This window comes from Bombus huntii, chromosome 4, assembly GCF_024542735.1.
Source record: "Bombus huntii isolate Logan2020A chromosome 4, iyBomHunt1.1, whole genome shotgun sequence".
Lineage (NCBI taxonomy): Eukaryota > Metazoa > Arthropoda > Insecta > Hymenoptera > Apidae > Bombus > Bombus huntii.
The window spans coordinates 6,251,283-6,278,568 of record NC_066241.1 but is presented as its reverse complement, the minus strand read 5'-3'; the positions used below and the strand labels follow the sequence as shown (position 1 = coordinate 6,278,568).

Here is a 27,286-nt window from a genome sequence, read left to right as displayed (position 1 = left end):
AAATTCAATTTTTTCGGTGCGTCGTTCGATCTAGTCGTTTCGTGCGTCTTCACTCTCATACGAGCAGGTACTGCGTAAAATCACCGCATAAAACATTTGCCAGGATTTCAGCAGGTAACTCGGACTTTTCCTTCGAAATAAATCACTGTAGCTTTATCCTGTGAATAGTAGCCACGACGGATAACAACCTACCCAAGCAACTCGATCATTTAACCAGCTGTTCACCGACTTCTAAACTCTTACCGTACGATCTCTGAAAAGAGACTCGAATTCGTGGGCGTCAATTTGTTTTCCACCGGTTCGCAGTCAACCTCCGCGATACCGTGAACAATTCAATTGCAGGGTATCGCGTCGAAACGGCTCGTTTCACCTACCGTCCGCGACGTCCACGTACGTCTAATAACAGACGACAAGAAGGTGGTCCTGACTTATCGATTAATCGTCGCCGCTGCTCGGGCCCATTGTAATTTCGCCATTAACGTTACTCGGATAGAGAGGGGAAAAGAGACACGTACGTACGCGTTTCTACGCTTGCAAAACTCGCCGCGATATTATCTCACGGTGACGATTACGCGCGAATACGCGCATACTTTCTAATTGCGAGATTGTCCGCGGATCCGCGTGGCCCAGCTACGTGATAAGTGAAAATGTCGTAAACCGATGGCGATCTGTGATTACAACAATCCCAGGTAGTCGTGATTTTTGTAAACAGTCGCTTGATACGGGAGTATAATGATTTTGTTGCCTCTGGACATCGAATTAGGACCATATGCAGAAATTTCGCTCTCGTAATTATAGCTGTAGATCGTAGATGGGAAATTATCGCAAGTTGGATCCAATTTATTACCGAAAAGGTTGATTTCATGGCCGAAATGAACGTTTCACAAATCGATTTCAACATAAATTATACAAGCTCTGCCAGTTTTTACAGGTCGTTGCAGTAATCGTACCGCGATGATTTCCTCGCTCGATAAAATGCTAATGCTTCGTAACATGCTGCTACTTCTTGCAATCTGAAGCGCTTCAATTACGCATTACGGCATCCAAATCGTATCAATCGGCATATCGATCGTGAGATAATCAATTTTTTCACTCGCTCGCTTCAAAGTCCAGACTTATAGCTTTATAATCGGTCAATTGCACGATCGTTGGTCGGACAAATGAGCCGACTTATCGGTCGCTAGAATTCAGTTCAATCGTGAGATACGTGTCCATGTGTAGCATAAATCGCGTCTAATAGAAATCGTACTGGCATTTCAGTCGTGCGTTATTCGGTACACGTAATCGGTTTGTACTTCGGAGTACGTAGTTTATTCGACAACTCTTACACATACGTTGCATGAATTAAAGATTGATCGAAATGATATACGTAGGAATACGAATCGATAATAAATTGATCTTTGTACCAAAGGGTCTATCCTGCGAACGTACAACTGAATAAATAAAAACGTAAGTAAGTGGGAAATTTGTATAACGTGGAACGTATCTCCCGTGTTACAAAGAATCCTATTGTGCTCGTGGAGGAAAGCGTCAGACTATCTAGAAAAACCGATAGGGAAGCCATTACGAGCTTAAGATACGCGATCGAGATCGCGCGAGTGAAAGTCACACGCGTTACGTCAAAACTGAGACACCGAAAAACCAGCGTGTAAAAACTCACCTCGTGCAAGTAACTGTCCTTACCGTCCACGTGGGCAACCTGGCCGTGGATTGCATAATGGGTCGTACATTACGCGCTGACAAGTACGAGCACAGGTACCTTTTCAGACAACCTTCGTCAATTTATCTGTAATAGCCGTACGATTGCAAATTATTGCTGTTTGTTTCACGCGCGGATTAATCGACGAGTTCCGAGGAAAAGCGTTGCACAAGGCAATGAAATCATTAATTTCTAGCCTTACAGAGAAATCCGTATACTTTTAAGATACATGACACAAAGAAGGAAATTCGTAATAAAATTCCTGGAACGTGGAATATCGTCTAGAAAATTTGTTGCATCGATTAATCACTCCTTTTACTTGTACATATTTTTTATATACCAGTAACAGCAGAAACACAGAACGGTAGTCTCGACGATAATTACTTTCTACGTCGTTTATTCTCTTCGACATCTCATTACGCCGTAGAAAGGTAAAAACGTGAAAGTTTCCTCGAGGAAATCTTAGTGCTCGAGAAGTTCTACTTTTCACGTTTTACAATCAATCCTTTAACATTTCGTGTAATCGACTTGATCATCTTCCACGTAATTTCTTAACCGATGTACTTACTCTTTAAACGCTGTACGAAGAACGTAAAAGAGGAACGAATGGAAATATATCGAGCGTAAAACGATGGAAATAGAATCATTCTACGATTCTACGATCGGCATGGAAGAAAGTATTGGTGCAGCAATAACGATCGATGTATTGCTACGAGTGTCCTATCTAGCTCGCTTTCATTAAACGCATCGATGCAGCCTCTCGCCCTGGTCTCGCGATTAATTTTAATTTCCGGCTGTGGGAGGGCAGCAAACAGCAACGAAGCGACGCGTGGATAATTAAACGAACGTCAATCGACCGTTATAATTTCCGATACGTCGGCTATAAAACTGTGGCTGGGTGCGATAACGGCGTGCCACTTATCGGATCTTTTAATTGAGATCGGCAACACTGCTACACTGTTGCAAATCACGGACGATCGTCCTCGACCCTGATCTCGGATCAGCCTTGCAAAATCTCGTTTCGTATATCGATATCCTGGCTATCGATCATCCGTAACAACCTATCGTTCGCTGGTTTCACTTGGAAAAGAAATGGTAAGGTGATACGGTGTTAATTATTTGCTCGCTTGAAACGAACAGTTTCGTTGGAATCGAGGAAAATCACGAAGTACAATACGAAGAAACGAATGCATCCGGTTTCGTAGCGATTATACGATCGAATCGTGTTTCTCGCCTCGTGGTTTTCTACAAGATATTAATTACGCGTCGGATAGCCGGAAAAGAAGTAGAATGCACTGGACGATTATGGCTCGTAGAGGGTAGTTTGCATACAATGCGCGTGTTGCGCATGAGAACCGAGTGGCAACGCCTTTGATCATAATATCGGTTTTGCAGCGAAATGTCTGCGGGATATTTCAATTGCGCGATTCAGAGTACGAAACGACTTGCTTGCGATGAAGTTTTGGTGCCATTTTGTTGTTTCTCAAGACAGACTTTCTACAATTTTAACGCTCATGGAACCGAGGACAGCTTCGATAGAAGTATCGCTTCGATCTCGTAAAATATCACTTTCTAACTCGAGAAATTTCCTCTATTTCCGAATCGTCTCGTCGTTCCTTAGAAGACATTGCTTCGATTCTTGGAATTTAGTCGATGAAAAATAAATTTCCATCTCAATTTCAAAGTTCATATAGCCGGAAAATTTTATGATTCTCGCAGAAGATTAATCAAAAATTAATAAAAGAAGGATAAAATGAATCAATTCTGAGCTAATCGATCCATGAACCACTCCGATACTCATCGCAGGCCGATCCTTCAATTACCTTAAGCTAATTCAGACGATCCCAGCTAAGACGAGCTTAGCAGTTTCTTTATTCATAGAATCGACGATCGAGCAACGCTGATTCGGCTGCCAAGACGATTCAGAGACCGGCTACTTGAGTTGGTAATTTCGAATTGCCTGGTAATGTCACGTTAGGGAAAAATAAAGCAGGAAGGAGAATAAACAAAGAGGAATTAACGAGGAAGGAAACGAGAGAAAGAGAGGCGTCTCTGGCTTTCTCTCGACTAGACCGAAGTCGCTAATCCCACGCGGCGCTTTATTATCCTTCATTATCGGGGCACAAATTATAATCCGCAAATAGCGTTTGGCGTTTATGGTGGCAGCACCCATGAAAACTAACCGGTACTCTTTATTCCTGGTGTATATCGTTGAGGCCGTCGTCGGGTCGAACAATGCGTTCGTCCCACGCCGCGCCACCTCGTGCCACGCCACCGTCGGCTCTCAGACGGAGACTCTTTTCAGAGTGGCGAGTCGCGTCAAAGTAAGAAAACTTCCTGGTTGAAAAGTTAGCGAATGGAAGGGGGCGCGGAGGAAGTTGATCGGTTCGTAATGTAACAAGATCATTTTCCATCAGAGTAATCATTCGTTCGCGGCTGAAAAGTCAGTTAACGGAAGCAATGCAGAAGAAATTGATTGGCTTGGAACGCGATGGAACCATTTTCCACAAACATAATCGCGCGTCTTCCCGGATGGAAAGTTAGTTCGTGAAAGAATTGCTGAAGAAACTGATTGGTTTAAGAACGTAACGGTACTATTTTCCGTAGTAGAATCTTAAAAATAGCGCACGCGTTTTCGTCTTATTTTCGTTATTAGCTGGAACGTGGTCGGATACAAAACTCGACTAACTACGACGCGTATCTACGCGAAGTAAAGAAAAGTGAGGTTTTCAGGAAGAGTTAGGGTAAAAAAATAAAGAGACAAAAGAAAGAGATGCGTCGCGACTTGTGACAGAGAATTCTCGTCTGTCCGAGCCAGGCATAAATTTATAGAAACGGTCCCATGGAGAACGGCCATGGAATCTGATTTATCGGCGCAATGGCGAGACAAGAGAGAACCGAACCGTCTAGACAATTGACGAGAAATTAAGTTTGAATGGTCGTGGGCGTAATTGCTGGGACATGCACCGCCGACGAACCGGAGGAACCGGATGGACGCGCTTTTTCACGTTTCGGTGGTCGAAGATAGCTGCGAGAAATGGCGAGGGAAAACGTGCCGCGTTACGCAATCGAAGATAACGAATATTATCGAGATTATTTTATTCTGAAAGTTATTTATTTCAAAACTTGATGAAAATTTCAATTTCCTTTCAAATCCGATTGAAGCACAGATTTTTTACTATTTCAGGGTTTCAAATGTAATTTAAAGTTCGTATACAACGAGCGATATAACCTTACAATATTTAATCTGTTGAGGTTATTCGATGTGTAAACAGAGAAAACACGTGGATAAATTGTAAGGCAGAAAATATATTTAAATAAAAGTGTAATTATAAATAAGAATACAATTTGAGCTGGTTCAGATCCGCACGCTAGCTGTGTTACCCAATAACTGAAAACCCCGAAGCCAACGTCGCCTGTCTACTGTTTATGGTCTGACTTCGTCGCAGTCTTTTGTCTACGCGCTGTCGATGGCTTCACTGATTGAGAAAACTAAAAAGACCAGATGTAGAGTTTTCTTAGAAGTGGTAACCACTTCAACATAATCGAACGTAAATATAAATTTCTGCGACAATGTGAGAAGGATTGAGATGTAACTTGAAGTTCACGAACAATAAATAACGACGAAGATTGGTTTGGTGGTCGGCGCAGGAGCAACGCCAGATCCTTTTTATTTCGTAGTTCCTTCGGAGGAGACATCGGGCGTCTCAGGTTTCAGAGTTTCGGGTCGAAACCGGCCGGTCTTGTTCGGGGATTCTGCGGTTTCCGCGACGCGGAAATCGATACAACGCGTGCAAAAGGAAGAAATCCCTGAGATGCTTCTCCGTTCACGTGCATCGGCAGGCATTAGATCCTTGGCGATTGGGTTTCTCCAGGAACAGGCAAGAAAACCTGAACGCCAGACAGATTTCGTTGGAACTCCCATCTTTTCTTTCTTTTTTTTTTTCTCATCGTTTTTTCACCTTGGCGCCTATAATCGTTACACACGCTTCCTCGTAGATACTTTATAACCTGGAAGTTATTAAAAATTTGTTCAACTTAATGTCGTATTTTATTTGTAATTTTCTATGACTTTATAGTTTAGCGTTAGGTTGATATACGATCGTAGAGTCTATACAATTTACTTGTTTGATTTATCGCCGTATCTTCTTTCCGATAATCCGATTCTCGCGTGAAAAATTAGAGTACTTGGTTAATAATTCATCGTTTTGGTCGTTGATCTTTCGTTCTGATGGTTTCACTAGAGAAACGAACCCAACGATTAATTGTATTTTAATTGCATTTAAGTTGCAGTTTTATGCGTTTAAGATTTAGTATTACGGATGAAGGGTTGGATTAACACGATGGAATTGAATTTCCTGATTTGCTACTGATATTCTCTTCTTGATGATCCGATTCTTGCGCAAGGAAACGGGGCGCTTCGTTGGGAATCGGCTTTTACGTAATCCTAATTCGTTCGTGAAAACGCACACGAGCATACGGATGTAATTAACGGCAAGCAGAGCGTAATTAACACGACTGTCATTAGGCGAGCGTCATTGGGTTGAAACGTTTCTCTTCTAATATGGAATTCGGTTGAAACCAACTCCGCAACGCTAATTTTTCGTCCTAATTAATGTTTCGCTTGCCGGCAATGCGTTCTCCCCATGGCAACAGATTCACCATTAATTCCTTTAAATCATCTTCTTTATCGTTCCTAACCATTCACCGTTACGAATGTTCATAAACTTCGTAAAGTTATAGGATCCAGCTGAAAGGAGAAATAACAGCGAACGAAATACTTAACAGATTCTTGGCATTCTTCTTCGTAATCGCTATATTAATTTAACAGAGCAGAATAACGTAAATTGACTAGAAATAAATTAAAAGAAATTATTATTTCCTTGGAATCGTATCACCGAGAAAGAACGTCGTAATAAATCGCGAAATTTAATTCGAAGATGTCGAATAAATCTTTCGTTCGTATCGCTAAATATATCGCGTAAATTCGTAACGTAACAAGCAAAATACAATTAAGGTTTCGCATCAAAAGACTAAAAGACTACCGAGAGATCGAAAGAATTAGCTTCGCGCTTCTTCGTTTCTTGCGAGACCCCCTTGGAACGGAAGATGAGACGATGAATCATTAACGACGCATCCACTTACTGGGTCACACAACTGAAAACCTCCAAGAACTCGACAGACGTCTCGAAAGGAAGCTACAGCACAGTACGCTTCCCGATCGACGTGCTCCCGTGGAAAAAAAAAAAGGAGAAAGCAAAGGTTCGCCGTGCGATTATCGGTGTCATTGGTACACGCGCGCGCGTAAATCGCATTTCGCAAATAAGATTTCGCAGTCGAGAGTACGTTTCGCTGGGAAACGGCGTGTCCGTGGACTACGGGGAACAATGGCCGACCCACGCTGCTAACTGTGGGACAGACACAAACGTGGCACACTTCGAAACGCATCGTCGCTCTCATGGAAACCACGTCGAGACGGACGGCTGTTCCGTTCCTAGCACAATGTCACGTGCACAGGACCGCGTGAACAAGTCTGGCTCGTGGGCCGCGAACGTGGTCGTTTCATTCAAGACTTATCGAGATTCGGCCGATTGTCTCCTCTTCCTGTTCGATGATGTACGATCTCCGTGCAGCGATTGAAGCTGTCGAGGATGTCGAGTCTTTAAACGATCGTCCGCATGGCCACGGTTCGATCACAACTTTGCCATGTTAGTCGATCGTGTTAATTAAATCGACGAACAAGCATTTTCCTATTTGAGATGTTTCTAATTCTTCGTCGTTCGATTGCTTTTTCATCGATACATTGCGTTTTGTTCCGACGTTTCGTGAATATTGGATATCGTGAATATCCTCGGAGCAGACGTAAAAATGTTTCATTTATCGCATGCTTCTCAGTGCGTTGATTACCGCTCTGTTGTGGTCATCGGTGAGCCACGTTTTACTAAAGTTTCTAGAGTGACTAAAATAAGGCAAACTTCGCGGAATAAATATTCTCCAGCAAAACGTAAATGACACACAATTAGATAACACGGTGAGAGAAAAATGAAGTGTTACGTTGATAGTTTTAATGTATCGCGATTCCTACAACGTATAAACTTCACGTGGCAATGTATTAACGTATTATGTAACGGGTCAAGTAGAAAAATTCACCGAAAAATTATCGAGTCTAGGTGTAACGAAACATCGTTACGACTGGTTATCAGTGGAAAAATGCGAGCACTTTGCTAGATATGCCATGCAACGTTCGTGCATTAATATTAATTACTCCTACTGCCTCGGTTAGGCGAGGTTGGCAGGGACGGAGAAAGGTATAATAGGAGCACGTTCCTTGCGTGTGTGTTGCGTACGATATTTACATTGTAACGGGGCGGCCAGTCGTGTGTCGACGACCCCGTATCTTCGGTTATACATTCCTGCTCGTCGAACTGTTAACGCGATACTCCTAATTAGCAGAACGGGCCGTTTGTACCTTATTGTGGCGAGTTATTGCCGTCATTATTTTCCTGGCTATGAAACGCTTTTTGCTCCGTGAAACAGCATGCTCGCCAATTTTTCGACGTTTATCACAGCTTTTTTTGCTTTTTCCATGGACGAACATAAACCTGGCATCTAACGGTTAACCCGTCATATGAAAATATTTAAAATACAAAAAAGTCGTCTTTTATTGGTTGACGAAAGAAAGCTATAGATAGGGGCAATTTTATCTTACGTAATTGTTACTCAGTGGTGGTGATATTTAGACGCGAGTGAAATTTCAGTCGTTATAGTTTTGTTCGGTCTGGAAACGCGGTTAATTGGAAAGCTTGAAATTAGAAAAACTCGATTGAATTATAGACCGATTTGATGGAATTTTCTTAACATTATGACAGTATGGTGTCTGTATATAGCGTGTATAGATATATGATAGTAATATACGGTAGCAAATAAGATTGCATAGAGCAGAGAAATAAAGGAAAGGAAGTAAACTTGCTCCTATATCCAGAGTTACGTGATTCACGTTTAATTTGCTATGGTTTCGGGCGATGTAGCAATGGTTAGAAAGATTGAAATTAAGAAAGTTGGAAAAATTGCAAAGTTAGATGCCGGTTGGATAGAAATTGAATCGAGTTACAGATCGTTTCAACGGAATTTTCCTAAACTGCGATAGTATGTAAATGAGAATCTATAGAATGTGTGGCCATTCGACGTAAATTAAAGAAACGAAATTCAAGCGTAAAATATTAGACTGGAAACTTATCTCGAAAAGATTGTGTATAAAATATAAAGATTTATTTATACTTGGAATCGCGGTTATGAGCCTTTGAAATGAGAAAAATCGAAATCGCGTTAATAGGCAAATTCAATTGCAAAAACGAGATATACTTAATTGCGGAGAATTCGAGTAGAATTGTTCAGAAATTCTGACAGAATAACCCGAGAGAACGAAAGAAAAATGTAAAGCCAGTCGTTCGACCTGTGTTATAAAACCGAGATTTAATTATAGATTGTTTTATTGAAATGTTGCTGAAATTACAGTATTATGTAAATAACGTTACACAGAGGGAAGGAAAAAAAGGAAATGGGTAAGTTTGTTGGCCATCGAAGGAAGTTTTCTCGACCGAGCGAGTGCAACGATCTCGTGTCGTTCAGAAATGGCATTTCAGCGGCCGCTATACGTACACCTGCACAACGTAGCCACGCAAATGTGTTCATGGCATCTAGTAAGTCGCAAACCGCTGCTTCTACTCGTTAAAATACACCTGATTACCGAACATTACCGTGCCGAGGGGGTAATGATCGCAACGCTTGCACGTAATACAAAATTGTTCGGGACGAACGAACGGAAGACGTTTGCCTCCGCGTTTAGGCTCTGTATCTTAAAACTCTCGACATTTCAGTACAATCTATTGTTACTTTAACCATAATGAAATACACATCCCGCGTTTTATTATCTACTTCCACATTGAAATCTCAAATTAGAGCTAAGAATAATAAAATTGTTGATACGTCGATTCTTGCAGAAATTTGACGCTACAATTAGCAAGACGCTACATCGATTTTACATGCGTTTCTACGTTCTATACGTACATTTATGCGTTTTTAAGTTTATCGATAAGAATCTCAGAATTTGTCTGAGTCATCTCTGGAGAACCTAGAGTAGTGAAAAAATGATGTGTAAATGATTCAATTTACCTGTAGAATGTAAAATTTCCAAGTATGTTTGCGTAAGATTAAAGATCGATTTCCGCGTATTTTCACCGATGAGCCTCTAAAAATTTACGACTGCAGTCTCATTTATGTTCAGTTCACGTGCTCGTTCGTTTCGAGATAGCAAAAGTAGAATAGTAGTCGCAGGTAAATTTATATTAATACGTTGGTTGAGTAGCCGGCGCGTAAAGAAGGTAACGCACAGAGCGTAATTGAGCATCGCGCTGGCAAAGGTTAACGATCTCTTTGCGGCAGCATGCGATAGAAACGGTTTAAACGATGCAACGAACGCAGGAGTCGTTCGCGTGTCAGAGATTACCGCTCGTCCTGCGTGGTCTATTCGCGGAATCGCCCTGTCCTAAAATTGCACCGAACATTTTGCCGGTCGTAGCCGCGCTCGTCGAGAGAACGGAAAATTTATGGCACGAAAATTACCGAAACGACCGGTTGTAACGGCGATTTAGGAATTACGCATCCCCTTCCTGTTGATAATGATGACAGACACGGAATAAATCTGTCGGAATGATCGTTCGGACGCTGGACTTTGAAGCTTCATTCGCGTACTGAGAATCTCAATTGGCGTGGTAATAGAAATTTTGGAGTTAGACAATTTTTAATTCAGAGCTTGCGAATTTAACGATTCGATTTCCGATTCTAAGAATCATACCGTCGATTCTGTGATTCAGATTCTGTAGAAAATTCGGATCTTCAAATCTAAAATTTCGATTTCCGAGTCAAAAACAGGATCCCACTTTTTCTACTCTAAACTTTGCATAATAAGATGTAAATGTTGGTCTTTTCGAATCTCTGAATCCATTTCGAACTTCGTGCTTCTAAAAGCAGGCATGGAATTTAAAAGGCGAAACTTCGTAAATGTATGACCAATATTTTCACTTAATAAAGACATCATTTAATTAACCAACACGCCTAACATAGTCCGTTGCTTAGTAAATTGGGCCTGCCTCTTGAAATTCCGATAATCTACCTCGATTATCTGGCAAAACAGACGCATTCCATCGTTTTTCCCGCAATTAGCCGGTCTTTAGCGGCAAAAGCAACAATTTCCGTTTAATTGCCGCGTACGCTTTTAGCTTAATCCCAGCGGCATTATAAGTCGAGTGTTCCATCGTCGTCGCAACATTTTCACGAGACAAAAAGCATCATTGTGAAGGCTCCGTCTCATTTGCATGACGCTTCTGCACGTGAGACCGCCGTTCCACTTCGTCTCTGCATCAGCCCGTGAAAAACCAGTCGACGAAAGCAAAACGATCGTGTGGAATGAGAAAGTGCGTGCCTCCGCACGATACTGACCCTGATAAACCCGCGATGCTATTTGAAATTTAATCAGAACGTCCATTCTCATCGGCAGATTTCTTTTCTCCTTCTGCTGTTGCAATTTTTCCTGCCAATTAACCGAATGGTGAACTAAGAATTCTTTCCGCGGTCAGCAGAGGGAATTTTCGTGACTCCTTCGATATTGCCGGAATATAAGGTGAAACGTAAATTACTTCTTCCTGGGTGTAATTGGAAAAATAAATGGGTGAAAGTAATCTCGATTTAGCGTTAATTTCCTTTCGTTCGTTTTATTCTTCGAACTCGATGCTGGCCGATCAGGAACCGGGAAACGCGCGTTCCCTTCCGCCTCTGATATTCGAAATTTAATTCGTCCAGTTTATACGATAATTTTCACTTCCAAATTGTGGAAATGGGAATTTCGTTTATCGCGAATTACTGTGTTTTCAGCGTTAGAGACGCGTAACCTCTGCTCCTTACATTGTTCCGAGAACAACAAAAATTCCGATAAAACAAAGAAAAGATTAAATTCCCCGATATCTGAATTAAAAAGTTATTCAATGGAAATCCTTCATTTCGATTTGTATTAATTTATAATTTCGACATTTATTGATTAACATCTGAATGAAATACGAAATATTAATAATAAAACTGTTTTAAAGTAATTTTGCGATGTGTTCGTCACCTATAGCCTTTGCTCAAAAACGTCAATACCTGTTTGATAGTTCCAGGTACGCATATCCCGAGACTACGAAGAATTCGTTTACTATGTTTGAAGAATGCGTGCTTTAAAACCCAATGCTTGCCAACTCACTTTTACTACTTCCTCGCAGACTAAACTATCATAGTATATTCGGGTCGCGCTTCATCCTCGCGTGTTCTCAATATGCTGCTCACATTATTTTTGGAAAAAAAAAACGGAGATTCAACAGGGAACAAAAGACGGGATGTCGAAATGATGTTATTTCCAGTTAAATAAAGACTCGAATGAACATTACTGCGTGTGTGTTCCATTTGTTTCAAGGATAGATAAAGAGACAGAGATAAGAACTTGCGTAAGTTCTTGGTTAAATAGTCGCGAAATTACGACAGATCGCTTTGCAAGTACACGATTCTTGTTCGTTTTGAAATTGTTCCAGGACTCGACCAAGTCTTTGACATTTTATATCGTATAAACCTCTTTAAAAATGTTGAATAATGTGAAGAGCATTTTTTGCGATAACGTAGTCTGTAAATAAATATTTCAGATTGTTATCAGACAGAATACGAATTTGTTGTTATTCACGAAACTATCTTTGTTACATAGGATTTTGGGTACGAGTTGGACGTGTCCATCTGTGAATTCGCGGTACGGCCGAAATTACGACAGATCGCTTTGCAAATGCACGATCTTGTTCGTTTTGAAATTGTTCCAGGATTCGGCCAAGTCTTTGATGTTTTACATCTCATAAACCTCTTTAAAAATGTTGAATAATGTGAAGAGCATTTTTTGCGATAACGTAGTCTGCAAATAAATATTTCAGATTGTTATCAGACAGGATACGAGTCTGTTATTATTCACGAGACTGTCTTTGTTACATAGGATTTTGGATACGAGTTGGACGTGTCCATCGGTGGATTCGCGGTACGGTCGAATCAATGGCTCGTTTATCCGTGTCTCGAGCTGGTTGCACGCCGAGACCGGACGGTTCTCTGTGTCTCTGTGGCTGGCCGCGAACAGCGTCGTTACGGCAAAGTAAACGATCGCGAGAACGATGAATAACGGTGCGCCGCGTGAAACCGAACTGCGTAATAGCATTGGAAACTGTCGGCGAATAAGGTTACCCTGGCGAACATTATTGCCGGTTACCTTGCCTGTAACAATGTAATGGCGAAATTGGTACGCCAGGGAGCCCCGCTACAATCCCGACCAATTTCCCCGTAATCGAGCGATATTAACGTTGAAAATGCAACGTGTGACAAAGGATTTGATTTAAGAAAAGTCCGACGCGTATTCTCGTTATTGGTGCAACGATATAGCGAATAGCTTTTATTTCTCCTCGATGTTTGTACCATTAAGGACCGCGTATTATCGTATTCTTAATCCTGGACTTAGAATTTGTATTGTTTCCAATCTCACTCCTCTTTCAAGGCTTTCTAAAAAATCTTTAAAACGAGTCAATCGGATTAATAAAAAATATCGTACATGTAACGCGTATAATTATTTTTTCAATGTGTGGTAAAAAATAATGGCAAAATTCATCAACAGAACAAGTATTCGTTCGTTAAAATCGCTAAAACGATGAAATTCCTATTGAGACGAGATATTTGGAAGAAAGCAACCTATGCGATACATTTCATCGAAGCTGTATGACGCGAATAGCTTCAAAATCGAACATCGTAGAGAGGTTGCGTTGCGTGCACGTAGCCAGCCTGCATCGCGACACGCCCAACCATAGGCGAGCAACCAGGAAACGTAGCACGCCTGCGTCTACGTGTATTCTATGTACTGTACTTACTCGTGCAGGTACGTAATACGCGTACACTGCGATCGTACAGCCTGTGCATCATTTGGGATCGCGTATTGGACATCACTGGCGTTCCATTGGCTGGTATATGAATATACGTGGACTGGATCTCCTTTGGCGGATGGATCACCGTGGTACTCGGCGGTCTCGCGGGATTATTGGAATTCCTCGATTGTAATGGATCTCCGGATAATATAGTTGGAAGGAAATGGGCGTTGTTCCGTGATTAACCGTTTCGGGTTGCTTATTAAGCTTCAGCGGTTTACGAACATTCAGAGAAAGGGCGGGGTTAGATCTCAGAATGAATATTTCGGATTCTGCGAGTTTTGCGTGAATCGCAGTTGGACGATTCAGATAATAATAAGCTGCGAGTGAAAAAATCGGAAGGTTTCTTTATGCATTGTTCCAAGGTTGGAAATCTTTTGCATAAATCGAGGTTCTCGGAAGCTAAACTTATTAATTTTTCAATTACATCGTATAGCTACGCGACTGAAGAAACAACCAATTTGCTTCCACAGGTTTGTTCGCTGTTCATAAGTAGCGGCAAATTTCAAAGCGAATTTAAAAGAAAAACTGTTTCCCAATCTTGGAATTGATCAATGTGACTCTTGAACGATTCAACTGCAGCCGAAGCAATTTGAACGTGGAATAAATTGCGAAGGAAAGAATTGAGAAGAGTGCAAGTAGTTTCTAAACCTCGACATCTTTCCTCGAGGGCGCATTTGAAAGAATAGAAGTCTGGCTTTAGGCTTTGTTGACGAAGTTCAACTAAAAAGCCGTACTTCGGAGTTCTCTTTCGCGAAGATGAAAGAAGCAGGCGTGCTTTCAAGCAAAGTAAGTGGTTAAAGCACGGCAAGTAGATTTTACTTACTTTTCGGATAAAGAATCTCGTCTCCCCGTGAAATACAGTCGCTTGTTTGTGGCAGGGATTTGCATACTGACAATGAGTAAGCTTATGCATTACTAGAAGAAATCGACTGCGTGATGCGCGCGTTCCTTGAATTTAAATACCACGGATACTTTGCACGTGAATATTCGAAGAATCTTGTCTATTTAGTATGCAGCTTCTCATCTTCTTAAAAATAACATATCGTCAATTTAAATCTCTGAAAACAAACCATTTCTAAATTGTTCTAAAATTCAATAATCGAAAAAGATCTATACATTTTCTGATTATATCCATCTATAAAAGTAGCATAGATACTCGGATGAAAGTTTTCACGATTTCGTATATTTAATATTCTGTTTTTCTTTCACACTCGTGTAAACATCAGATCTTCTTTCCTTCACAAAATTCTCCGCGTTTCTTCGTTACGTTCATCCACGGAAGCAGTTTTAAATTTAATCCAAAAGTTTCGCATTTCCAACCTAAATCATCCCAAAAAGAATTGCTCCAGATTACTCGAATAAACCACACCTTTCGTAAATTTCTCAATTTCGTTACTCGAATACGCAATTAATATTCCTAATAATAATCCAAATCAAAATTCAAATCACTAACTTCCCTAACTTCGTGCGTTGCAAGGAATCGAGAACAATAAATTCCAAGACAAAGAAAATCTATGCTTTCGTCCACACCATAATCTGTCCCCATTTTACAATTCTTGAATCTGACGAATAGCACTTGCAGAGTGTTTCCAAAGAAGTCTACCATATCTAAATACAATGTCTACCTACACGATACTCCTAAAATTCACTATATTTTTCCATCGTTCGTACGCAGAGACCTAGCCCACCCATGAAAACAGCGATGACACGGCGCATCGGTATCTTATCATCCCACGAGGTTATCAGAGGAGCATTCGGAACATCCAATACAATCACCGCGGTCGTAAACGGGAACGATGGTCTGGCGGAACGATCCAGGCCATTCAATTTCCAACGACTAATCGTTTCAAAGTCCGTTCGACCGATCGATCCACTGCGGTGGATGCAGGCCATCAACGGCAGTCACCCAGTGGAGGTTCTCTTCTCGCTGGCTCGTTGTTGCCCCGCGTAATGCATGCTCTTTATTCTCCTGGAGCTCGACCCCGAAGATTATCATTAAGACGTTCCACGGGCGGTGGCGGCGGTGTTGCTGCCGCTTCTCTCGCCGCGACTACAGCGAGAAGATACAAGATAGATGATGCGCTGGAGGAGGTCGTGCCTTCGTCCGGAAGAAGAAGGAAGAAGGTGAAACGCCTCGCCCTCCGTTCTCCGCCGGCAAATAGCTAATGACGGGATTAAATGAAACTCACTTAACCCGGGGTGGAACGAGGCGACGCCACGGTGTGCTCCGTCGTTTGAAAAGAGCTGTTCGCGAGCGTTCTGCACGTGACCGAGACCATAATGCTTTTCAATAACTTCCGCGTTAATTACGTGCCTGTAGGGGAGTAGCGTGGTTTCCACACAGTGCGATTTGTGATCTTTGATCTTGAAATGATAGGAAGGCTCTCTACGAGGGTAGATTTTAGGTCACGTTGTACACAGCGATTCATAAATTCGTGTCCATCTACGTGCAAAGGCAAGTACAAAATGTCGCATGAACACGATAGTTGTAAACGATTAAAGAAAATGTTTCGCGGTCATGCAGCTTGTGCAACGAGGTATATGTTGAAAAAGAGAGAGTATCTTTAATTTGTACTTTGAGCATTTTGGAGGAGATTCGGATATTTGACGACGTTAGAGTCACTTGGAGTACAATAACGTCGTTGCTCTTTCGTTATTTTAAATTGAATCACTGCGTAGAAAGATTTTCAGCAGATTAAATTTGCTACAAACTTATTTCTATTTAGATATCGATAGAATTATGATTAAGGTATTTTCAAAAGCAATTCAAAAGATTAAAACGTTCAATTTAGAAAATCTTAGGATAACACTGTAGCAGAAATATCGAAACCATTAGCAATATGTGTCTTAATGTGTCAAAGTAATTCGTAGAGCTAACTATAATAGATTATATTTAAGGGATACGTGCAGGCTTTCGCGAGTAACTGCATATAGAATAATCATAGAGCGTGCGTTCTAAGGACCTTCGACAGAAGCGGAACAGGAGGACAGGAATTTCCCGTGGAGCCTGGGGCAGAAAGATAATCCACGCGCTAGCACGCGCGCGAGTCTCGCTACGCGACTATAATTGCGAGCAGGTGGCACCATTAATCTTGCGGCCACGGTAACCCATTTTCCTGGCTCTCATGCTAGCCGACCATAGCTGTCGTGGATAATGAAATAACGAAGCAAGCGTCCGGCTCAAGGTGGACGCAGAGTCAAACGAACTCTGGCCTATGGGCACCGTGAACCAAATTAATTTTCACGGATTTTAGTGATTTATGCTCGATCCACGATGTCCGAGTACGAAGCTTCTGATTGGAGCTGCATGATTGTCCACAGTCGTTTGTAGTTTCGATTTGATTTGTCTTTCTTTAGGGGATGAGAATGGGATATAGCAAAGATATTGTCGGATATACAGCGTCTTTGATGTGGTTTTGAAGAAATCTTAAGAAGGGAAATTTGATCGTTGTAGAGTCCTAAAGTTTATAAATTTGATAGCGCGGATGTGGAATATTTTCAGATAACGAAACTCGAGAATTTAATAAATTTCATAAAACAAATAAATATCGAATCTATTTGATTCATAGCCGCGTTTAGAAAACTTGCAAATTGGAATATTTGGATATCACGCGGTAAAGAATTCGATATCTCACTGACTCGGCAATCTAAAATTACTATATCCTCTATAAATCTCGACACCGTATTAACACCTTCGAAGGTGTTAAACGAACCAAGCGTCAATTCTCGACAGTGATTAATTTTTATCCTGTCCCCTTCAATTTACTTGAGAGAATCTACCTATAAATAAACTCCTATCCTGTCTAGATTTACTTTTGCCACAGGATCCTTTGTGCGACGGAGGAAAGAGGAGCGAGATAACTGTCCCAGATTTTCAATCAGTTATTCATAGCGAAATATACGTACAGGTGTGTGTCGTTACGTGTACGGTGACGCAAGAACGGCGTCGAGTCCCGAAGATGAATGTTTACTTTTCATCTTGGCGTTACAGGCCGTTTTGTGTTCCAGTAAGTAATTGGTTACTTTTAAGGGAAGCGCTCGAGACGAAGCCTTAATATACAGTTGAACACGGTCCATAAATTATCCGACGAGTTCAAAAATCACCAAGGAATACTTCTCTTCCTGGACGTTCGGCTGAATTCCCACGTAACGAGTTATCATAACGTGTTCGCGAAACAGTGCTTCGTCCCGAGGATATTCATCTTGAAATCATTTTCCGCAATTTTAGAGACACGCCGTAGCGCCATAATGTGGCATCAACCTTCCTACGCTATAATAGCAAGGCGGTTAGAAACTTCCCTAAGGTCCTAAGACTTAGCCTGGATAGTAATGTTTCCGAGCTGGCTTTGAATTTAGGATACACACTGCACACGCTTCTCACATAAATTAACATCAATCAAACGAACGAGGGAAGGAATTCCCTCAAGGTCCTGGCAACTTGGATAACGTTATCCTCAAGTTAATTCCAAACTTGAATTACCGTATATTTGGTATATAATGGGACGAGAGCAAGCTAAGTTTCTAAGTTTCGTTACTTCGCTTGAACGAGACTAAACAATCACGGTCTAATCTAAATCTCGAACTAACTAACCCCTATCGCAGGTGCACAGAGCATCCCTACGGATCCCTAGATAATTTCCCTCTTGCATCGTTGTATAGTGGCCTGATCGAATAGTTGATGTATCCTCAACTTTGATTCTCGCGGGAACGAAGCTTCGAACGAACGAATTTTATCTTAGATGTTCGACTCGTTTCTACGTTTCTACCGAATTCCACGTACATTAGATACTATGATAATCCTACTTTTCCTAATCTTAATTATCTTCAAGTCATTCGCCCCATTTTCTTCTTCGAATCACCCAATCGAGACTTTTCTTACGCGAGTTTATTAACTATTAACTTGTCGATCTTTGGGCTTAGATTTTCTTTCAATCACAGCCTCCTTCTATTCCATATCTCATCGACAATTCTGGAATTTGCACCTGCGTGAGCGCCCACGCGCCAATATCACCGATCAGTCTCACAGTGTTTCGAAACTTCTGGATCCTCGCAGTCTCGCCGTTTTTCCGTCCATCGATCTCCGCAGCCGGATCGATAACTCACGAACGGTATATCCCTTTCGCCTGCGACCTTCGCCATTCCACGATCGAATCGAATCTCTCGAGGGACCTTCGATCTCCGCCACGATCGATCCCTCGCGATCCCGTTACTCGTCGCGAACCGTGTACACCGCGTTTCTTTAACACGCAAACGAGGGAGAAAAGAGAGAGAGAGAGAGAGAGAGAGAGAGAAGGGATTACGTTGTAGTGGAATGCATCGCGACGCACGCGTGCGTGTTTCGCGCTCGGATGATCTCAAAGGTTAACGATGTTCCACGCTTCGCGGAGGATCTACGCCAGGAAAAGGTAAGGGGAGAGCCGATTGATCGTTCGTGAAATCTAGAAAAAGGCCGAGGATCAAGGACGCCGATCGAGGATTCTCTAGCGCGCGCGCGATTCTTCGAAGGAAGAGATCGTTTTCTACGTTTGCGCAATTCAGTCGACATTTTCCTTCGCGGAGGAGCGCGCTCGATCCTTCTGTCGATGCTCTCGATCTTATGTAACGTTTTGTCGTTCGTGCGAGGAGAGAACGCAAGGAGATAGAAGGCGTCGTGTTGAACGTGCAACGTGGTTGATCGTGAACATAGAATGCTGGCGGAGTCATCGTCGTGTGACTATTTACTTGGCTAGTTCGCGTAGAAGGTTGAAGAGAGCAATGGAACTTTGTTTATCGGAGTAACAGCCTGTCGTTGCCAGGTTCGTCCTAAAACACGAAGTTCTATCATTTTTATGACTCGCGAATAATCCTCCAACTATTAAATTATTCAATTTTTAAATTATTAAGATCTCCACTCAGATCTGTCCCGGAACGTTGTAACAATCTGTTTCTAGATTCAGATTTATTCTTCTGATGCACGCTAACAGAAAAGAATAGGAAATAGTAGAGTTTGATATTAATCAATTTTATACGAATTGTTGTTCGTCGCTTCGAAGTGTGCATACCTACGGTCAGGTATTTCGACATGGTGCTCCTGTGTATGCAGACAGCATCGTTCGAGCGATTCTTAATTCTTTGCTTAGAGGATGGTGGCACTATTATTGCGAGCAATGTTTATTAACCGACGTACACGCGCCGGTCGGCACGCGCATTAATCTTGCCGCGACCACGAGATAAGCAAACGCTCGCGTCACTTCGACCGACTGTCTGCATATTATTTACGTCATCGATAAATCTTCTTAACGTAACGTTAACAGCAATCGCGATAGAATCGTCGGCGACGATTAATCGACTTTCGAGAACCGAACAAGCGTCAGACCATGGATTGTTTGGTAAAAAGTGGTCAGAGGGTTGAGCAACCCTTAGACATAGAAATTGTTTCGAAGTAGATAAACGTTCCTCGTTAGTTTGATTGAAAGCGAACATTTTGAATGATCTACGAAGATATCCGATGTTTGACGGATACTTTTGTACATTCTAATTGAGTCATCGATTCTTTCCAACCCATTTCTAGTACTATTACACGCTCGTATTACGGTTTCAATGACGTGTTGTATTTTTTTTTTTTTTTTTTGAATTATGTTTTGCCGCGTACGAGGCATGAGGTGTATTTTTCACCCTTAAAACGGTTCCATATTAAAAATCTTCAAATACCCAAACTATTTAAAAATCCAAATTAAAATTTGTCTAAACTGAAAGTAGAAAGTACAACCCTTGTAAACTAAAAATCCCGAAATTCTATCGAACTGTTCGTAGATTCTACGAACCTACGACTCTTTCGACTATTTCACATTAAAAATCGTTGAAACCTTCTGACTGAAAGCTAAAAAAAAACCATACATCCTTGCAGATTAAAAGTAATTAAATCTTTCCAAACTCTATTTCTTCGATCGCAAATCCTCCGCTACGTTTTCCTCGCCTGTATAAGCCACCGTAATCGAATCGTACCGCACACGAGTCGATCTAGCACACGGTTAAGATCGAGCGAGCTGCCGCTATCCGCCACGCTTTAATGAAAGCAGCCACCGGCACGGCGCGAGAGCGCTCGTAATTTGTAACCGGGGCGAAGTCAATTAATAAGGACATCAGGTCATTAATTTAATTGTACCCCGTGACGATAGGTATCGAATCGCGAGTTTAGATCGCCGTGCAGATTTATTAATTACGAAATTTCCACGTGTGACGGGCTACGCGTTGCCGCGATCATCGAAAGGTCCGCAGGAGGTCGCGTAGCCTGACTGACGATCACCGTCGATTAAATTATCGGTTGATCTCGGACGAGGACGCCGCTAGTTGGCCGAGCCACCGCCGTGCGTTTCTGAAAAGTTGCAAAACCGACGGATTATCTTGGCGGATTGCTTGGATAGGGGAAAAGAGGATAACACGCGTTTCGTCTTAACCTTTTCAGTTTAACCTTTCGTAAATTACCTCGCAACGCCGCTTTGGTATTTTTTAATGGGCGAGTACGCGTGGTTTTATCCGGCTGATTGATTGTTTAGATCGTAAATTAGTCGGCAAGAGGATAGCGAAGTGTTTGTATGTACGTCGTCGGTGATTTGTAATTGACGTAATACCGTGTGCTTAATGGAGCGAGTAGGTGTGTCTGTGATAATGCGAGATGATGGAAGTTCGTTTGTTTGACAATGCCTGGTGATTGCTCGCCAATTTATCTTTTCTCGCTAAACATACGGATTTTTATTTTACAAAAGAGAATGTTTATGAGCTATAATACCTTGTATATAATAATAAGCCTGTCTTTCGTTAGATTTCAAGTACATATTTATCGAGCAAAGAAGTACATGCGATCGTAAGGATGATCGAAAGTCAGACTTTATATACCTGTCTTGTAATATTTTCAAGTTACTCGTACTTTAATCGAAATATTATAAATAACGACTATATGATCGAGATCGACACTTTCGATGTATTTCCCAAAATCTGCAAGACATTCGTATGTACTTTGATTCGTAAGTACTTTTAGAGCAGCTATCACGTGCTAACTGTGAGTTCTCGATGTCACAGCCCAATTTCCAACAAAATAAGATTTCAAGTATAATTTGAATTTCCCTGTTCCTCTTGACACTCTTCCCCCGAAAATATTATAGTACGTTCTTCGTCATCATTCACGATCCAATAACAGGCTGTTCGTGATTTCTTACACTTGCGTATAGGCTGAAAGCGAATGATCGTATGGAAAATCGATCCCATTTGGTGTCGGCTGGTCTCGTTAGTAAGAGACTGATAGGAATTCCATGGAAGGTGTACGGTGTAAACTCATCTCGCGTGTAAGGCGCGGAACGCACTAGGCTCGGCCTGCGTTGCATTCCGTCACGTTGCAGGGGAGGAGTCGCTCGCGCCGCGAGGAAATCCCTGGTATTCTAATCAGTTTCTAGCCCCCTATCTCCGAACGTACGGCCGACCAAGCTGATTCGGAGAAATCAGCCGATTGCCAGTCCAGGGTTGTCGTAATAATCATTAGGAGAATATTAAACTCGTCGACGAGTTGGAATATTGAACGCACATTCGATCGATCGTTTCGTGGACTGAATAATGGACTGTAATACGAGATATAATCTAGGCAAGGAAATTAAAAATCTGTAGCGAGATCGATAAGTATTGGCGAGAAAAATTAACACTGAGAGTTATGCTTTTTAATATCAATATCGTTTTTCAAAAAATAGATTCTTTGAAAATCTGTTTGCACAGCCACATATTTGCACTTTGAGGATACAAATATAATTCCCTATCCTAACTTTAAGGGTTCTTTTCACCTACGTATACTTCTCCGTATACTTTACTTTTAATTACTTAATTTTTACTTTAATTTTTAGTCCCAAACTCTTCAAGGATTGTTTTCACCCCGTAACTGTGTTTGTCGATTTAATTGGCTAAACTATGAAGGTCCCAAGTTTCACCAAAATTGACCTGTCATCCTCGTGGAAGAAAATTCACGTTTCTATAAACACAGTTTATAAAATGAAATTTGAATAGGAATTTATATCGTTTGTTATAATATTTGGCAAGTACTTCACTTTGAATAGTACAGCGCAATGCTGCCTATTTTTACATCTTTAAATTATCCGCAAATTCAAAAAACAACTGCGGTCTTCTTAGTATACTAACTTTCAAATCGATCCGAAATTTATATCGTCAGTTAATTTATTTACATTTATGTATCACATAGCTTGTCATATAATTTATCATACAATTATCAAGCATTAGAGTAACTTCGATCGATCATCAATGAAATGACCTAGAATTTAATGACAGGATTTAAGTCGAATGGATTAGAGGTCGTTGCGACAGCGTACGTCGGAACTAAGCCTAATTACAGCTTAATACAATTTGATTGGAGCACGATCCTCCGTCTCTAGCATAATCTGCCGCATACAAGTGTGACTTAGGATTATCCGAGCGTATATATAATTTAGATCACGAGTATAAGTTGTCGAGACGGCGCGTAATTTAGATCACGGTATCAGATACGTGCGCCGCTGTCTAAGAGGACCTATCCAATCACGATTTAGACGAAATTACACCGTGTAGATGCTTGCATAAGTTTACGTCGAAGCGTTGCTTGATCGGCTATAACTTACGGCTAGCATAACTTAATCCAATTATAATACTGATCATCCATAACACCGTTTCGTTTGAATTAAACGAAAACGCATGCTGTATCATAGTGGATTGGATCTAACTCTAACGATGGTAAATTGGCAAATAAATCGAATCTATGCGTAATTTGATCGTACGTACGCTTGGGTTCAAAAGTAGCTAGACGCTTGCGCCTCTTTGATCTAACGTGATTTAATTACAGAATTACAGGCCAAAACACGATCTGCTCTCATTTTTTACTCGATTGAATTTCTTTTGATGTTAAAAGATCAATCTCAAGTTGGAACACAATACGAAAACGTCGTTATTCTCACGCATAATTTTTCCTGATAATTTTACGTCGAATATTTTCTTCAACTATATTGAAAATCCTGGTTGATCGCAAAAATTGGAGCAAATGTAAATATTGCAGGATCGCAACAGGGTTACATTTCTCTACGGACACGTTTTAAACGATCCAATAGCCACGTGCGATAGCTTAAGCCTGTAAGCAATTGGAGATCGGACATCATCGATTTGGTTGGTCGTTCTAATTCAACCTCGATTATCCGCGAGCAATTGAGCGACTATTTGTCGCGATGAGATTGGTCGCGTGAGAGGGCGTCGGTGGCCATTCTGCTGGCTATTCTGTTGGCCATTCGTGCGTCGATGGGTTCCGGTTTTATCGATCGTTTTTCGTGGCGAGCCTCCCCGGACACACCGGTGGGACCTGTTTTCACCGATGAAAAGTTACCAGATCGTTCAGACCGGCAACGACGGTACGATACGCCCGACAGACCCCCGTTGCTTTTCCAGATGGAACTGGTCGACCGTGCGAAAACCACACGGCACAGAATATCGCGAACACGCGCCTCTTCCGAAAGAAGAAGTTTCTCTTTGCTTGATCTTGTCGTTCGTTGCTTCCCTGACACGTTCTCTCGATCGCTGCCCCGAATCCTCGTTCGTCTTCCTTCGAAAGCTCGACGCAGTGGAACCATTTTTTCTCACGAAGGATAATTCAGCGGAGAAAGATGCACAAATAGCGACAAATTAATGCTAATTTCGTAGCATTTGCATATTAATTAATTAGCTCCAAGTACGTATATTAAACTTCGTGTCATTTGGTAGCACTCGCATGCGATTAAACAAAGATACTACGAAAATGAAATGGAAGAAGCTCGATTGGAAAATAGCGCGCGCGATGGTACTTTTGCTATACGATAAGATCGTAAAAATTGGCACGTGTATTGGCCGCAACATCTGTAAATAAGATTCCCATGCTCTCAGAAATGTCATCTTCTGAGCGATGCACGGTAAATTTCTTCCCATATTCCATATTCCAGACTACTAGAACGCGCGACGATACACCTCCGTGTCGAGTCTTAATCGATACCTTTCTGCATGCAACGACGAATTGATAAAAAGCTTTCCCTGTCGCATCTTTAGAGGACCGCGTAAAGTTCGTCTCGTAAATTACAGGAGCAAGAATCCTGTTTATCTGTCGCAGTATCGGCTTTAGAGTCCGTGTAGAAAGGGGACAGGGACGAGTCGGTGGTGAACGACAACGAGACGATAAGCGTCGCTAATTTCCGTAAATTCGCCGGCGACTCGACCAGGGCGTTACGTTTTAATTGCCGCAATTAATTAGACCAGGATCGAGAGCCGAGCTTCGACCGTGAAGCGGATATCGCGGCAGCCTTGAATCGCTCGCTCTCGACGACCTTCGCTTCGATGAAAGGTTAGCCAGTGCCTCTAGCTGAAGACGAAGTTGAAAGATCTTCTTTCGAGTTATTCTCGAAAGAATTAACGAGAATCACGAACGACTTGCTTCTGCGTTCGAGATTTTTTCATTGAATTTTATTTTCACGTAAGGAGAGATTGAAGATACTCCGGTGGAAAGAGACTGAGTGAAGAAGCCAGATGAAGAGAGAAAAAAGAGAGTGGAAGGTTGGATGGTACGGAGGAAGATGAAGAGACCGCCACAGGGCGCGACGACTCGTGTTTTACATAAGTAGCGCGGATCTTATCTCCGTTCTGGTACACTCTGGACACTGCAACCGGGTCACGATGTAGCCAGGTACCAGATCTTGCGCATCCTCGAACGCCTGGACCAACCAGATATCTTTTTATTTTTGACATTCCACCTGGTCGCACCATTCGGTTGCTCGTTCCCTTTTTTACACGCCTTGCTCGTCGCCACCTTGTTCGCTACACGTTTTTCCCGCTTGTTTCATTACCCTCTCCTTTTTCTTTTATGCGTCTTCCTTTCTTTTTTTATTTTACGACATATTCTGAGATTCTTTCTTTTACGGCGATTGCTCGTGCTACTTATTCTTTCGTTTGCACATTTTCCGCATTGTGTTCCTTCCCTCTGCGTTTCTTTTGCTTTTTAGGACAGTTTCTATTTTCTTATTGTCATTTTCTGAAATCACCGATTTCCAACTTGGCTTAGTTGCGCTATTTTACACCCCCTGCTCACCTATTCCAAACTTTTCATTACTTCCTCGTTCACTCGTTTCTATCCACTCCAAGTCAACGAATCCCACAAAATCGTGCTTAAATTTTAATAACTTTGTTCACACTATGAACATTGTGTTCAGTTCACAATGTTCAGAACATTGACACTATGTTCTATGCATTCAAATTCTTTTCAACTTCCTGCAACTAAATTTCATTTTCCGTATCATACGTTCAACCCTCCACCCTCGTAGCACTCGTCTCTCCTCCAAACTTTTAACGGTTCCATCAACGTATTTTAAACTCGATCAAATTCCAAATATTCGCACCATTAAACTGTCAATTGCTGCGAAATTCCTCTCGTTAGGAACCCGAACCTCTGGCCTGGCGTGCTAATGGACATTCCGAAGCGGTCGTTCGAGATAAATCAAGAAGCGTGTCCTGAAAGAAAGCCACGCCGGTGCCGCGCTAATAAATACGTCGTATGAACAAAAACGCGGAGCAGGGCGGTCTCGTATACATAACGGCCGGACACCGACCATGATGTATCGCTCTTGGTGGACACACCGTCTCCGTGATCGTGTGTGCACAGGTATAATCCCGTTCGCTACTATGTGGAGCACATGGGAACCAAGAGAGGCGGCTTAATAGAGGCTCGTGCCGCTCTCCACTCAATATATCTTGGATTTTATGCCGACCCTAGCCTCTCCTCTTCTCTATCCATTCCTTTTCTGGCAATAATTGCTCGATCTTCCCTGGTTGGATTCGACGTCGATCCTCGAGGCTGCCGGAAGCTGATTGCCACCAACCGGAAGTCGTCTCGAGACTCAGAGACGACCCGTTCGAGAGCGGTCTGTTTAATTTAAAGCGGGCATAAATCGTTGTTTTAATTAACCTCCTGTCCTTGCATGGCTCTTTCTCTTTTTCTTATTTTTTTGTAACCGAACAAGATCGCTAGGTTGTGCTGGACGTTTCGCCGTTTTCGAGCTACGCGTCGAAGGCCTCCGAAAGCCAGTTTGCAGCGAGTTCCGATGCGGAACGGTCGAGCCAGATCGAATCCACCGTAGCGTCGCCAAAACGCGATATACCTTTCGAAGCAGAAAGCTTCACAGGGATCTTTTAACTTGGTAGGATTTTTGGTTACTTGGATTCTTCTTGGCAATTTTGTTCTTCATTTTCCTCTTATTTTCGGTCCTAGAATCTTTCTGAGTTTAGATAAGTAGGTATATAATGCGCAAGTAACGTACTTTGGTCGATGTTCCACCGAAAAGTGAAGCCACGTGGAATGCCGAGTTTGTAAATGTTTGCTTGGATAAATATACCTATACGGAACCGTTCCCACTAAAAGCTAAAATCTGTGCAGCATAGTTTAGCTTGGCTTTCCGATGGATCCCTGGCTTTATTCGAAGTCTCTATACAACTTTCGAAGTTTACGCAACGTGGAAGTACGTGGCTGCGCCCCATT

At 41.9% G+C, this 27,286-nt stretch overlaps 1 protein-coding gene across 4 annotated transcripts in view; it reads left to right on the top strand.

The window, feature by feature from the left end:
- Positions 1 to 27,286, top strand: part of LOC126865205 (protein outspread) — a 212,732-nt gene that overhangs the window by 152,727 nt on the left and 32,719 nt on the right. The window lies entirely within an intron of this gene.